The following is a 14,408-nucleotide window of genomic DNA, read 5'->3' as shown; positions in this document are numbered from 1 at the left end:
ATACTCCCTGGTTCTGGTCCTAATATTTCTGAGTTCCAAAGTTTCCAGGTTTCAAACTTCTGTGTCATCAAAACAGTTTTATTTTCTTCCTGATACTAAATTCCAAGAGGGCCAGGATAAATCCTCTCCACTGTACCCACCTTGCTTACCTCAAAGCCTGGCACACAGGAAATATTTAACACATATTTGAGTCAATCAAATTTAAAAAATAATTAAGTAACCCTAGGCACCAAAACCAAATGGCCTCATATTCATTTTAGATGCTTTTTTAAATGAACCACCATATACATCATTTTTTTCCTTTAAAATTCTCCTCCAAATAAAAAGTGTAAAAATTAATATAAAAACCACTCCTCCAAGAGTCGCTAGTTTAGAAAACACTGTTTTAGGAAAAAAAAATTAAAAATCCCACCAATAGGCTGAGTAAGGCAGGGTATCCAAACGGCTTTATGTTTTAGTTTTCTTATTAAATGAGAACTAGAGCCACAAAACATACTGAGATGTTTTAGCTTAAAATTACATCAATATGAAATATGGAGTATTTCTATAAATACAGTTTTCCATAAAAAATGAGAAATAAGACAAATCATCCATAACTATACCAACCAAACTGGTTTCATTTTTATTTTTTTTAACAATACCTTTATTTTATTTGTTTATATGTAGTGCTGAGGCTCAAACCCAGGGCCTCACACACACTTGGCGAGCTCTCCACCACTGAGCCACAATTCTAGCCCCCTCATTTTTTTTTTAATTTTATATGATCATTTGCCTTGAACACTTACTTTTACAAATCCTTTTATTTTATAAATTATTTTATTATAGTCCTTTTTATTTTCCTCTCCCTACCCTCCTTTATGTTAAAAGCTGAAAACTACAAATTTGCTGGAACCCTTGATTAACATTAAGAGATCAAGGTAATTTATTTACCCTTAGTTATGAAAACAAAACTTTGGCAACAATATTCTAGAAGGCCACAAGATGGTGATGTTGCTCTATTTAAAAAAAAACTCAATTATAAAATTAAATACATTATGCCAACATCCCCAAAATGAAATAGCTTGGCTCCATTGCATATAAAAATTGTCTGCACTTTGTTTACTAGGAAACATTAGTGAGAATGGTAAATAAATGTACTCATCAAATTTAGTAATAATTATTCCAATTTTCAACTTAAATGGCTATGGTTCTGAAAAATAAAAATAAAACACAAGACTTTGGCAGCACTACTGTCTCTCATTATCACACCATTTTTTTTTATTTTTAATATTTTTATTTTGAGTGCTGAGGATCGGAGGATCAAACCCAGTGCCTCACAGGGGCGAGGCAACCTCACAGGGGCAAGGCAAGAGCTGTACCACTGAGTTACAATCCCAGCCCAGCACACGGATTTTGGTTCTCTCCCTGCTCTACTTTCCCTTCCTGTTAAACAAAAAAAAAAAAATTGAAATATATTTTTATGTATTATACATTGAAAAACTTCATTTCTCCTATGCTAATTTAAGACAATGATTGCTATTTTTCTGTCTTAAAAAACTGATACTAGAGCTGGGGATGTAGTTCAGTGGTTGAGTGTCTAGCATATACAAGGTTCTGGGTTCAACCCCAGTAATGCAAAAAAAAGGAAAAAGAAACTGATACTAAACTTAAGTTACAAAAACAAAGAACTATTCCTAAGTAGTTTCAGTATTCTGAGAATGAGGTAGTTTCTTTTCTTTATAATTTATTTCTTAATGTCTAATGAAATATTATGTTTACAATGAGAAGATACCAAAACTTCTACAGTCCATATGTGTGTGTATGTGTGCGCACGTACTCTCACTAATTTTTCCCTTTGCCTTATGAGCAGCAGTAGAAACAGGTTTTCCTGCTCCTGTACTACACAATGTCACCAAAGAAAATATTACTCAAATAAGACTAAGTACATAAAAACTTGAGTTCCAAACTCAAGTTAACATAAAGAGCTGTGTAAAAACCAGTCATCCCCAGGTAACCATGAGAGACCCAAATCCACATTTGCTATGTCCCTTAAATAAAATGGGATACTATTTGCTAATAACCTTCATACAAACTTTCATATAATTTAAATATTAGATTACTTATAATACCCAATGCTACACTGTATTATTTATGGAACAATGGTGGGGGGTCTGTACATGCTTAATACACAGAGTTTATATGTTAATACACAGGTACTTGAATCCACAAATGGGGAACCACCAATTATGGAACGCCAACTATATTTACTATATTTTATGAAGCAGCCTAAAGCTGATTAGAAGACTCAGGAAGACAAAGCTCCTTAATGCCATATCCAGGTCTGCTGACAAGGCTGATATTCTATACTGTGCTGGCCACCAGGATATCATGACCCAAAATTTGATGCCAAAACATTTCCTGTTTCTAAATACACAAAGAATTCTAATTTACCAACATTAGGTAACCATGGAGATTTTCTAACTCTTCATTTTCTCAATGACAATTTCCAGTTTGAGAACAGAATATTGGGGTAATGTAATACAGAGAATGGTTTTTAAGTCAGACCTATGTCCCAATTTCGACTCTACTATTTGTATGTTTAACATGAGTTTCAGTTTTCTTATGTGAAAAATAAGAATACCAACACCAAACTAATGTAGTTTTATGATGGGGAAACAGTTAACATTAACCCTAGGAAATTGGAACTCTTCCCACAATCAGGAATATAGAAAGTGCCCAGGAAGTGTTAATTTCCTAGTCCCTTTTCCCATTGGTATATCAACCAGAACCATACTCTCAATTATTCTTAACTATAGAAACACCAATATTTTTCTACCATACTTCACAACAGTGGTTAAGTAAGGACTATGGTAAAGAAAGGCCCTTCATTTATACATCCATATTACATAATAATACACAACAACACCCACACCTGCAGTAAGGACTGGATCAAAATTATGTTAGAGTACTTGGGAGGAATGTATTACTATCACATTTTTTTGTTATAAATATACAATTTCAAATTAATTGAGAGCTACTCAAGCAAAGACAGATAATGTTATTTTACCGAATATAAATACTATTCCTAAGAATGTTAAAGCATGCTATAAAGCATCAACTTTCATCAAATATTCTTCATTCTTAGAGAAAAACATAAGAACACATTTTTCCAAAACGAAATAACCTATTAAAAAATTAAAACGATACTCCTAGATTAATGTAATCCTTCTCAGGCTTAAAATGCAGTAAAAATACAAGTGTACAATCCTTTATCTACAAAATTTCATGCAAAAAACTATAAAAGTTACTTTGTAACTCATTTGCTGGGAAAAAAGTGAATTGACCTGAACTCATACAGCACTAAAATCTAGCCAAATGTGTGGCTATTTATTGTTCTTATTTATTCATACTTAAACATTTACAGAACAAAAACACAGATACCACCCTAGATTTCACTGAGGTTTTAATAACATGGTAGTACATGGGATGCACTGTCTTTCTAAAAATTAAAACTGTGATCCCAATATCAATGAATGACAAAGTACTATATACCACCCTAGTAAGTATTTACTGAATACTTAGTGCCAGGTTTAAATCTATGAATTATGTATTATTATTCTCACTTTACATAGGAAAACTCAGTTTACATATGATAAAACTGGGGCTTAATTCAGGTTAACTTCACCAGTATCACTCAGCCAATAAGTGAGTGCCAGAACCCAAACCTAGGTTTGTTTTACCTTAAGTCCTCAGCTTTTTATTAGACAACACTTAAAAGGAAAAACTTAAGTCACAAAGGGAGTTTTAAAACAAGTTATAGTTACCAAAATTTTTAACCTAAAAAAATGAAATTCCCAAGTATAATGTGTTCTTTCCATTCTGGATAATCACAGCTAAACATTGACAACCACAGTCCAAAGATCATAGGTCAAAAAGAAATACTCTATTGTTATTTTCACCCTCAAAGAATGGGCCCTGAGGAGAAGGGGGGGGGCATCCGGTTATTAATGATGGTGGGATATGATGATCATTATTATTCAAAGTTCAGTTATGAAGACACGAATTGGTGTGACTATACTTTGTATACAACCAGAGATATGAAAAATTGTGCTCTATATTGTAATAAGAATTGAAATGCATTCCGCTGTCATTCATAAATAAACAAACAGCGGGTCCTGAAAGACAGTGAAAAGAACCCACAAAAACAATAGACTTCTCAAACAAAAATGCCAACTAATCCTTTCCACTTAAATTTAGAAAGAATTATGGCTTTTTCACTAAAAAAAAAAAAAAAAAAAAAAATGTACTAGCAATAACCTCAGTTTATAGCAACCGTACTTGTAGATTTTTTTTTTTTCCCCAGGTACTGTCCCCAATTTAAAGATCTGCTGTTTCAATGACAGATGTGATTAGATTTGGTGGGGTCCTATTAGTCACAGAACTGAGGATTGTTTAAGAGACAGATATAGGGCTGTCACCGTTAGCAAGTTAGAGATTGATCTAAAGTATTTTTGATTTTCATTTTAAATTTAAACCTTTTCTCATGACTTTCTTCATAAGTCAATGCCCTTATGCTGAGCAATAGCTTTTCCCAAAAGATATTACACCCACAGCCAACCTATTTTCTACCTCAAAACCTGAATTCCAAATTTGACACACTTCAATCAAAATCTATTTTTGGCATGGTGGCACAAGCATGTAATCCCAGCAAGTCAGGAGGCTGAGGCAGGAGGATTACAAGTTCAAGGCCAGCCTCAGAAACTTTATAAAGACTAAGCAACTCAGCAAAATCCTGTCTCAAAAAATATACAGGGGGGCTAGGCATGGTGGCACATGCCTATAATCCCTATAACTTGAAAGACTTGAGAAAGGAGGATCTAAGTTCAAGGCCAGTCTCAGCAACTTAGTGAGATCCTGTCTCCAAATTAAAAAATAAAAAGTGCTGGGAATGTAGTTCATTCGTTGAGTACTCCTGGGTTTGAGCCCTGGCACAAAAGAAAAAGAAAAAAAAATATTTTTGTGTGGTTTATCTTAACTAAGAGAAAAGCAATAAGACCATGTGATAATCATTATATATAACAACTCTATCAGTAGGCATTAAAAAAAGAAAAAAAGAAGAACTGGGGCTGGGGTTGGGCTCAGCGGTGAACCACTCACCTTGCACATGGGAGTCCCTGAGTTCAATCCTCAGCACACGTAAAAATAAATTTAAAAAAAATTTTTAACTGTGTACAACTAAAAAATAAAATATTTTTAAAAACTAAAAAGAAAAGAACTGTCTTTATTAAAAAGAATTTCTTCTTGTGTGGGAAAGTTTTTGAACAAGGAAGCCAAGGTCATTTCTCTTGCCTGTTCTTCACTATAATCACCTTGTATCAGGTTTCTATAGTTTGTATGTATCAAGTCCTTGGCAATCATCTTAAGCTTTTTTAAACATGTGGAAGATTCAGATGTTAAGCTCTCTTTGTGTTTATATTACAACTATAAGTGGGAATACTTTAGCTAGAAAAAAAAATGGTCCCACAGAGCACACTAAGATCCCAAATTTCAGATTCAGTTTATATCTGCAGCTATCATATATATATGTGTAACATCATCTGAGGTATTTATTAAAAATGAAGACTGCTGGGCTTCCCTCTCAAGGACCAAACCATATACCTTGAAAGACATTCCAGAACCTACATGTTTAACAAGCATGATTGGGAAGCAGGGACTGCATTTTCACAAACACTGGTATACACCACATTTTATCTAATGATAGTGTTAACAATTTCTTGATCTCAGATTATATAGCCAAACCATCACCTATTGATGCACTACTGATGCACTGGGTTCTGTCAGTATCTCTCCCAGATTCATCCTTAACCTTTTAGCAACTTACTTTTAAAAATTCAAGAGGTGAGAGTTAATATGCAGCTCTGCCCATACCAACTACTTCCCATGAGAAATGAATGATCCACAATGTCATGACTACTAGTTTGAATTTTCAACTTAATAATAACAAATTAAGAGCAATAAATATAATTTAAGGGCTTATGATGCTGTAGCCATCACACTTTCTGTTTTATAAAGATTCCAAATAATCCTTAGAAAAATCCAATAATGAAAATGTTCTTTATATTTGCAAAAGAAAACAGAGGCAACACTGCTATTAAGCAGCACTGACAGAAGTCTGATCTGACTTTAAACATGGCTCTTAATCCATATGCCAAGAGTGCATCTATTCTTAAAATTTTAAGGGGAGTTGGGGGGTAGGGGGTTTGGTTTGTTTACTTCTAAGGTAAAGAATATCTTAATTTACACACACCAGGTTCAGTTAATTCTCCACTTCACCCTAATTCCACACTGGTAAAGAGTGGTATATCTTGGCAAGTTGGGACTAATACACAGCCACACTAACCTAATTCAAGTCAGGACTCAACAGTTTACTTCCACCCATCCTATTTAATCATAATTATGGGTATACTGAACAGCTATCAAAAGAACTGGTTTCCCTTAGTTAAATAAAGTTATCATACCTACATTTCTGTTACTGCTGGAGCATGCTTAACTATTCAAGTAATTCAGAGCCTTCAAGAAACACCTTAATGCAATTCTATCAGTCCCCTTCTTTGCACACTAGACTTTCCTAAGTTCTATAAATTATGTTTCTCAGTACATTCAATCACCAAACTCCTCCTCTACTATTTTCAGAAATTTGCAAGATATTTGCAGTAGGCTGTGGGGGTCTATTTTTAAGTGAAATTCTTTAAATGAAATGCATTAATTCACTATTCCACTCAGAAACTATCATATAAAAAAACTAAACACTTATTTTCTTCATTTCAAGCATACCATGCCATCACTTAGTAGGTAACTCGAACAACAAAAAAGGTACTACTGATACTAATGTGACAAAATGACATAGTGATCAAGTGAGGAAATAAACAGGTAGCAATCATTGTGTCTACCTGTTTTAGGATTATTACCTTATTCCTTACATTTCCATAAGAGAAGACCTGCACTCCAGACTACAGAAGGAAAGAGCATTCTTTCTTCCCAGAGAAGAGTGGCTTATCCCAAACTTTTTGTTGTTGTTTTATGATACTAGGGATTGGACCCTGGGGCACTCTACGACTGAGCTACAGCTTAGCCTTTTTTTTTTTTTTTTTTTTTTTTTATCATTTGAGACAGAGTCCTGGTAAGTTGTCAAAGCTGGCTTCAGATTTACAATCTTCCTACGTTGGCCTCTCAAGTAGCTATAATTTCAGACATGCACCACCATGCCCAGCTATCCTAACCTTTGTTAAGACATTGTAAACAAAAAATACATCCGTGAGGCACAAGATGCTCAAGGATAGTCAAATCCAGAGGGACTGGTCAAGAAGCTCTGCTCTCCTAGGTTTCATATCTAATCACAAAGACTCAGTAATGGATTTCTACCCACCTATAGTCCATTCTCTGCATCAAGTGCTGTCTGGTCCCATTCATGAAACTGAATAAATCCCTACTGCTTCTAGCAGCCTGGGGTCCTGGGTGCTGGTACTTTCTTAGACCCAACTGCCCTCAGGCAGAACCAGTTAATCCTACCCCATAATAGTACTATGGTAGATCAAATCATAGAGGTCCCAGTTTCACCACTTTTGGGGTTGGGAAGTGCTAGGAATTAAATTCAAGGCTTCACACATGCTAGGCAGTCTCTGTACCACTGAGATACATCCCCAGCCCCTCTTCATTTCTGACCAAGGCTAGCTAACTTTAAGCCAAAAGTGCTGCCATTTGCATTTCACACTTAGCTTTCCCTCAAGCAGGCAAGACTCAAAGCCTAGATTTGGGGAAAGTAGTAAGCAGTCTAAGCCTTGGCTCTCAAAGCAGTTTTCCAGGAGATCTTTGGTAAGACAGCTGATGATGGACTTAAAAAAATTTGTGGTAATCTGTTACAATGAGGACCTTGAATAGATTCATGTGCTTGTGTAGTTCCCTCCCCTTGAATCTAGGTTAAACCTATAATTCGCTTTAACCAAATGAATGAGACAGAGGCAATACTGTGACAGCCCCAAGCCTATGCCTTAAGAAGGCTGGCTGCTTTTATTTTGCGCTCTTGTGAACCCTAAATTACCAGGTAAGGCTGGTACAATGCTGCAAAAGCCACATGGAGAGGACAGGGCTGAGAATATGGGCCTACATGAAGAGAGAGAGGTGTGTGCATCCACCCCCCAGCTTAACTATCTGGTGAATGAAGCCATTAGAGTGATCATCAATAAAGCCAGTAGAACTGCCCAAGGGAGCCCAACCCAAGAGAGCAAACTGTGAACAAATAAGTTTTAAATCACTTAATTTTAGGGTTCTTTATTACAAAGCAATAGATAAGTGAAACAATACTTGAGCTCGAGTTTCCCATTTGTTGTCCTAGGCCAACTCTGCCACATAGTAAGTATACCAAAACTAAGTCAACAAAAGCTACTCATCACTACAACTTAGAAACTGTCTGACACATGGTTTAACCTAATACATTCACCAAATGAAAAAAAGAGAGACAAATAAAGATTTTTTAAATACATTTTTGTAGTTGTAGGTGGACACAATATCTTTATTTTGTTCATATGTGGTGCGGAGGATCAAACCCAGGGCCTCACACATGCTAGGAAGGTGCTCTACTGCTGACCCACAACCCCAGCCCAAGAAAAAGAGGTTTAAGCACGAATTTGAAGTATAAACTAAGGACTTTCAATGGCACATCTTTTTTTTTAATGGTAAATTTTGGTATGTAAAGGTAAAAATAATAAAATATCATGATAGATATTTTGGAAAATTGGGTTCTGATTCATATGCCCCCAAAATACAATTTTTCAAAGACTTCATCTTATAAAAACAGCAGAATTTAAATCAACAAATTTTCAGATCTGGGGATGTAGCTCAACTGGTAGAGTGCTTGCTTCCCATGCATAAGGTCCTGGGTTCAATCCCCAACACCACCAAAGAAAAAAATATATGTAAATATATGAAATCAACAAATTTTCAAAAGGAAATTAATACTTACATTTCACCAATGTATTATTCCAAACAAGAAAACCACTTCTGCTTTATCCTTAACAAATTATAACTATTCTGTGATAAAATACTTACAAATTTCAACATTACCTAAAAAGAGCCACTACAATTAGGTTACCATCTATCTTCACAACAAAAAGGGAAACAGACAAGTTCAAATCTACACTTTACAAAAATTAAACACTTCAAAGAGATAAATTCAAACTTTTCACATATTTCCTACAAGTAAAGTTCCATTGTAGGTGAAGAATTGGAATTTTAATGAGAAAAAAAATATTGACCTACATACAAAAATATGGGCTTAATTCTAGTTCTGATTTTGGCCACTAACTAGCCAAATATCCCCCAAATTTAACTTTTCTAAAGTTCTTTAAACTTCTTTTGAGCCTCTGTATATTCATCTAAAAAGCAATGATTACTTCCTGACCCACCTAGTTTCCAACTGTCACAAAGAATCAAATAATCCAGCACTTACCGTCATTATAAAATACTGAAAAATGTTATAAGGATACTCTTCTTAATGCCATCAAAAAGTAAAATACATCTGTTTTCAACAGACATTTTTCCTCCATCAAGTATTAATAACTAGTTCCTTGGACACTGTTTATAACAGGCAATTTATTGATTTTCCACCGTTCATTATGATTATAGTTTTATACAATCAGTAAAAAGACTCCAGTTTTTGTAATAATTATGGAATCAAAGTTACTAAAGCTGGAAAAGAAACCAAATAACAACATGTTCTGTTTCTATCTTACCAGGGAGACAATCCTGTAGGTGCAGAGAAGTCAACTGTTCATTAATCAAACCATGTCTTAAAAACACTAGTGATTGAGTAACTTCATTTTTTTTTTTTAAGAAAACTCACTAAATAAGAAACACGGTTTAGTTTGTCAAGCTTTGGTGTTCAATTGATAAAAAGAATGAAGATAAGGTAAAGAATATTCTTAATTAAGGCATTCAGGTATAGAGTAGATTAAAAAATTGTTGAAAGTTTCTTATTTCATTTATATCATTTACATCCAAAACTGAGAGCTACAAAGGCAATTATAATTAAATGACTGGTCTGACATTGTTATGTGCTTTCCATCTACCCAACTCACCCCTAAGACTCATCAGCTCTCAAAACACTAAGAAACAAAATGGGTACACATTCCAATGAAAATCTAAAATCCAAGAATTAAGTACTAGAAGGAATCTCCTTGGATCTAGTCATTAACTGCTGAGGTCACTTAAAGGCATTAATTATATCCAACTGCTGGTAAATGAGTTGGATGATCTTTAAAACACAAAGAAAACCATCATGTCAACAAACTCCTGATTTGCTTTACCTACTTGCTGACTAGTATGTAGTGCAATTATATAAACTGTTGTGCTACTTTGTTCTGTAATATAACAGCAAATAATGTATATTAGTCAAAATTCTCTGTAAACTACAACACAAGTGTTTCTAGCTGCAAATAATGTCCCTATGTCCCCACAGTGGGAGTTCTTAATATCAGTGAATGGAAAAATATGAAGATTCTACTATTTTTAAAAAATTCTCGGTAATTCCGGGAGCTGCCTCCAGCCCAACAGACTAGCCCACAGGTTTCACACAGGAGATTCATGTAATCCACAGCCTCCCCTAAAATCATATCCACAATCTATAAGTGAATCTGAAAATATTCCAGGTGAACAAAATTCTTTAATTTCAACAAGGGTTAGAAATCCCCCAGAAGGTTGTAAAGTAAAACACAAATGCTTCCATGGATTTTTGCTCAAAATGCGACCAATAATCTCCCAATAAACCTACATCAGAATCAAGTTACTTGACTTCATCAAATTGTCTATTCTGCTGCCTTTCTCTTTTCCACTAGCATTACTACCACCTTAGCTCAGACTCATAGCTCAGACCTATGAACTGAACAATAGGGAGATCTATGTACCCCAGGCTTGCCCTATCTAAAATCACACTACATTTTACTACAAGATTTATCCTCCTAAAACAAAGTTTTAAAACTGTTTTGCTCCCAACTCAAAAATCATCTGTGGAATCCTCACTGCCTAAGAAATCAAAAGTCATTAGCATGTCATTAAAAACAAGCCACTTAGCTTACCATGATGATGCACATCTGTAATTCCAGCTACTTGGGAGACTCAAGGCAGGAGGATTCCAAGTCCTAAGCCATCTTAGACAACTTAGTGAAACCCTGTCTCAAACTTTTAAAAAGGTCTAGGGATGTAGTTCAGTAGCAAAGCACTCCTGGATTCAATTCCCATGGTGGGGGAGAGGCAGAGAAGGGGGACAAGACAATCGACTGGTCCAAATGATTATTTCAACCTTTATCATCCTTTATCCTAGTACAAATACTTTATGTCCCACACAAACATAATCACTTGCCTCTTCTAAATGTATAAATTCTGTACTCTTAGATCCTTTTATCTGCTTGGATCACCTTTCCCTGCCCGTCAAAACTCATAGTCATCCTTCAAATCCAAGATCTCAAAAGACAAATGCTCCATAAACTAACCCACTCTACTTCCACTTTGCCAAATGATCTGACTTCTACCCACTCTGGGATTGAATTCTAAGAGGATTTTTGTATTGTTTATGAAACTTAAGTATAGATTAAAAGAACAATGGGACATACATGCCTACCTCCTTAGACAAACAGTACTAATCATCCTCATTTTTGTATTTCCCAAAACACCTCAGTCATACAGTAGATGCTTAATACTTGTGCAAGGAAAAGAAATTTCAGCCATTGTTAAGTAAACAGCAAAGATTAGTCTCTCTTCTAAAGCAGACTTGATCTGTGACCTCCTGTATCTTGCTAGGCTTCCAAATAACATAAATCTTCACATTGCTTTTCAAAATCATGGTGTCTTAGGTCTTACAAGCAGTTCTACATTTTATGGGAAGAACTATTTTAAAATATTAATAAGCCATGACTCAAAGAAACATACCATATACTTCATACATCTCAGTTTTAGTAGTTCCCAAACTTGGCCACTACATTTTTAAATATTATTTATGAAAAATACTAATTTCCAGTCACAGATAATATGCTACTTTATGGGGAAAACAAGTCATAAAACTAAGAGGATGCCTTTATTTAAGAATTTAATTTTTTCCTAATTTTGCTCTGCACAATACACACATACTTAGTAAGACAGGTGAAGTGGATTTATGCATAAGTCTGAACTCATGTACAAACCTGCAGACAACTGTAAACTAGATATTTCTAGTTAAAAAAAAAAAAAAGCCACTAAAGGGAAGCAGAAGATAAGCCTGAATGTTATCTTTTTCCATAACTATTACAAGCAGCATTTTAAAGCAGAAGCTCAACTCTTGTTGCACATTCGCCTACACTAAAGGATAAAAACTTGGAAAAACAAATCAAGCTCCTTGGAAAATATTTTATCCTGGATGAATAAAAATGTCAAAATTATAATAGATAACTCCTCTTCTTTGGTAATGAGACTTCATATAATTTCTGGAGGAAAAAAAAAAACCTCAACTCCAAATCGATGGAGCAAAGAAAGGACTGCACAGTTCCTGCACACACAAACTGACCATTTAAAGGTTGTAAAAGCAATGCACAAACTACAGAACTAAAAAAATTTAAAAATATCACAGGACAGGGCCCAAGCCACCAGATAAAATAGGACTAGTAAAAATCTGCAAGGTCACTGGAACCTACCAGGTCACAAAAGGTGGAGGTGGGGGGTTGTGGTGGGGGAAGCTACGGAGCCAACATAGAAGCAAAGTGCTTAAAACACGTCAGAAAAAGGCGTTCTAAGGCAGGAGTCCTTGGTTTGGGATGGTGGAACTGGGGTGAAAGTCAGGGCACCGGCAGTTTTGAGAAAGGTGCTAGGGAAAGGAAGAAAGGTAGAAAGAAGGCGAACTGAAGGCTGAGGAAGCTTGAGAACTGCGGCTGCAGAGTCACGAAAACACTTCGCTCCGCTCCAGTACCATCAGCACAGGCCTGTGCCAGGGCCAACTCGGGGCAAGACCTGTGACCCCACCCCAGAAACTCCCGGCGCCCAGACTGAAGAAGGCAGCCACCGCAGAGCGGACTGACCTCCGACAGTCCCTCCGAGGGTCCTGCAGCGGACAGCCAGCGCCGGGCTCCTGGCACCGCCGCGCAGACTCCCGGCCCGCGCCCCCGCCGCCGCCCCGCCCGCGCCCCCAGCCCCAGCCCCGCGCCCCGGCGTCCTTACCCGGCGCGAAGCTGTGGGCCGGGCGGCCAAGGCAGCAGCGCCTCCTCCACCGGCGGGTGCTCTCACCCTTCCGTGCCCAGAATCGCCATCTCGCAGCAGGCGCGGCGGCGGCAGCCACCCAGGCGTCGGCCCCAGCAGCCCAGGCCGCCTGCAGTCACTCGGAACCCGCACGCCGAGCTTGCGGACACCCGACCCTCCCCCCACCCCCACCCCGGCCACGCGCTACCCGCAGCCGACCCCACACCTCCCTTCCTCGGGAGCGTGCCGCGTACCCGCGACGCCGGCAACGCGCACCAAGCGCGCGCCTCCCCGCCCGCCCCTACACGGCGCGCTGCGCCGAAGCCGCCCAAAGCCTCCAACTCCGGACCCGGAATCCGGCTCCCCGCGAGCATGCGCAGCGAGGGTGCACCGTAGCTGCCTCTGGACAACTCCGCTCCTCCGGGTCTTCGGAGCGGTCGAGTGGAGGTGGCGAACTAGCCAATAGAAGATCGGGGCGTGGCCAGAACCTGTGGAAGGGGCGGGGCCGCCGCCGAGATTTAGGAAGAGGCTTCCCTAAATTCACGCTGAGTACTTAACTGCTGACTTGACTTTCCGGTCTGCCAAACCCTGTGCATGACCTCAAGTAAGGTCCTCGGGGCAGTGGCGTTCATTCTCGAACACTTTGCAGCCTATTTTTGTAGGCTATTAGTAAATACTCCTTGACTTACCTTAGTATTTGACTTAGAACCCATTACAAGAATAAATAATTGGACTCAGCAGATGGTCCTACCAGAAGATTTGCAGTCCATTTTTATTAGTAATCAAATTGCTCACTCCCCCCACCACCCACTACCACATCAGCCCAATAATAAAGCAAATACATGTGTCCACGCAATTAATTCACACCACAGTCCTGTAAGGTAGCGTCTATTAGCTCCATTCTACAAATGAGTTAACTGGTTTGGGAAAATGCTATTGGTAATCTGTTGCTTTTAGAAGAAAGGCCACCCTGCAAATAGAAGTCAGTGATGATCATATGACTCTCCAGATGACATGGTCTTAAGATAAATAATCAAAGTCGGTTTCTACAATTTTTGCCCAAACCACTTACCCAACCCCTACAAACTACCTGCAACCAACCTCCAAGCTTACTAGTTCGCCGTCTCAGAGGTTAGAGTTTCTGCTCCTCTCCAAAGGAAACTCCTCCACTGACT

At 37.6% G+C, this 14,408-nt stretch overlaps 1 protein-coding gene across 3 annotated transcripts in view; it reads right to left on the bottom strand.

Moving 5' to 3' along the window:
- Wwp1 (WW domain containing E3 ubiquitin protein ligase 1) overlaps positions 1-13,406 on the bottom strand; it is a 103,358-nt gene extending 89,952 nt beyond the window's left edge. For all 3 annotated transcript variants that reach the window (XM_076836224.1, XM_076836226.1, XM_076836225.1), the window contains exon 1: positions 13,216-13,406. The gene's annotated coding sequence lies outside the window, so the exon portion shown is untranslated. The remainder of the gene's footprint in view (positions 1-13,215) is intronic.
- Positions 13,407-14,408: the final 1,002 nt, after the last annotated feature.

Source organism: Callospermophilus lateralis, chromosome 16, assembly GCF_048772815.1.
Source record: "Callospermophilus lateralis isolate mCalLat2 chromosome 16, mCalLat2.hap1, whole genome shotgun sequence".
Taxonomy (NCBI): Eukaryota; Metazoa; Chordata; class Mammalia; order Rodentia; family Sciuridae; genus Callospermophilus; species Callospermophilus lateralis.
This window is presented reverse-complemented; position numbering and strand designations above follow the sequence as displayed.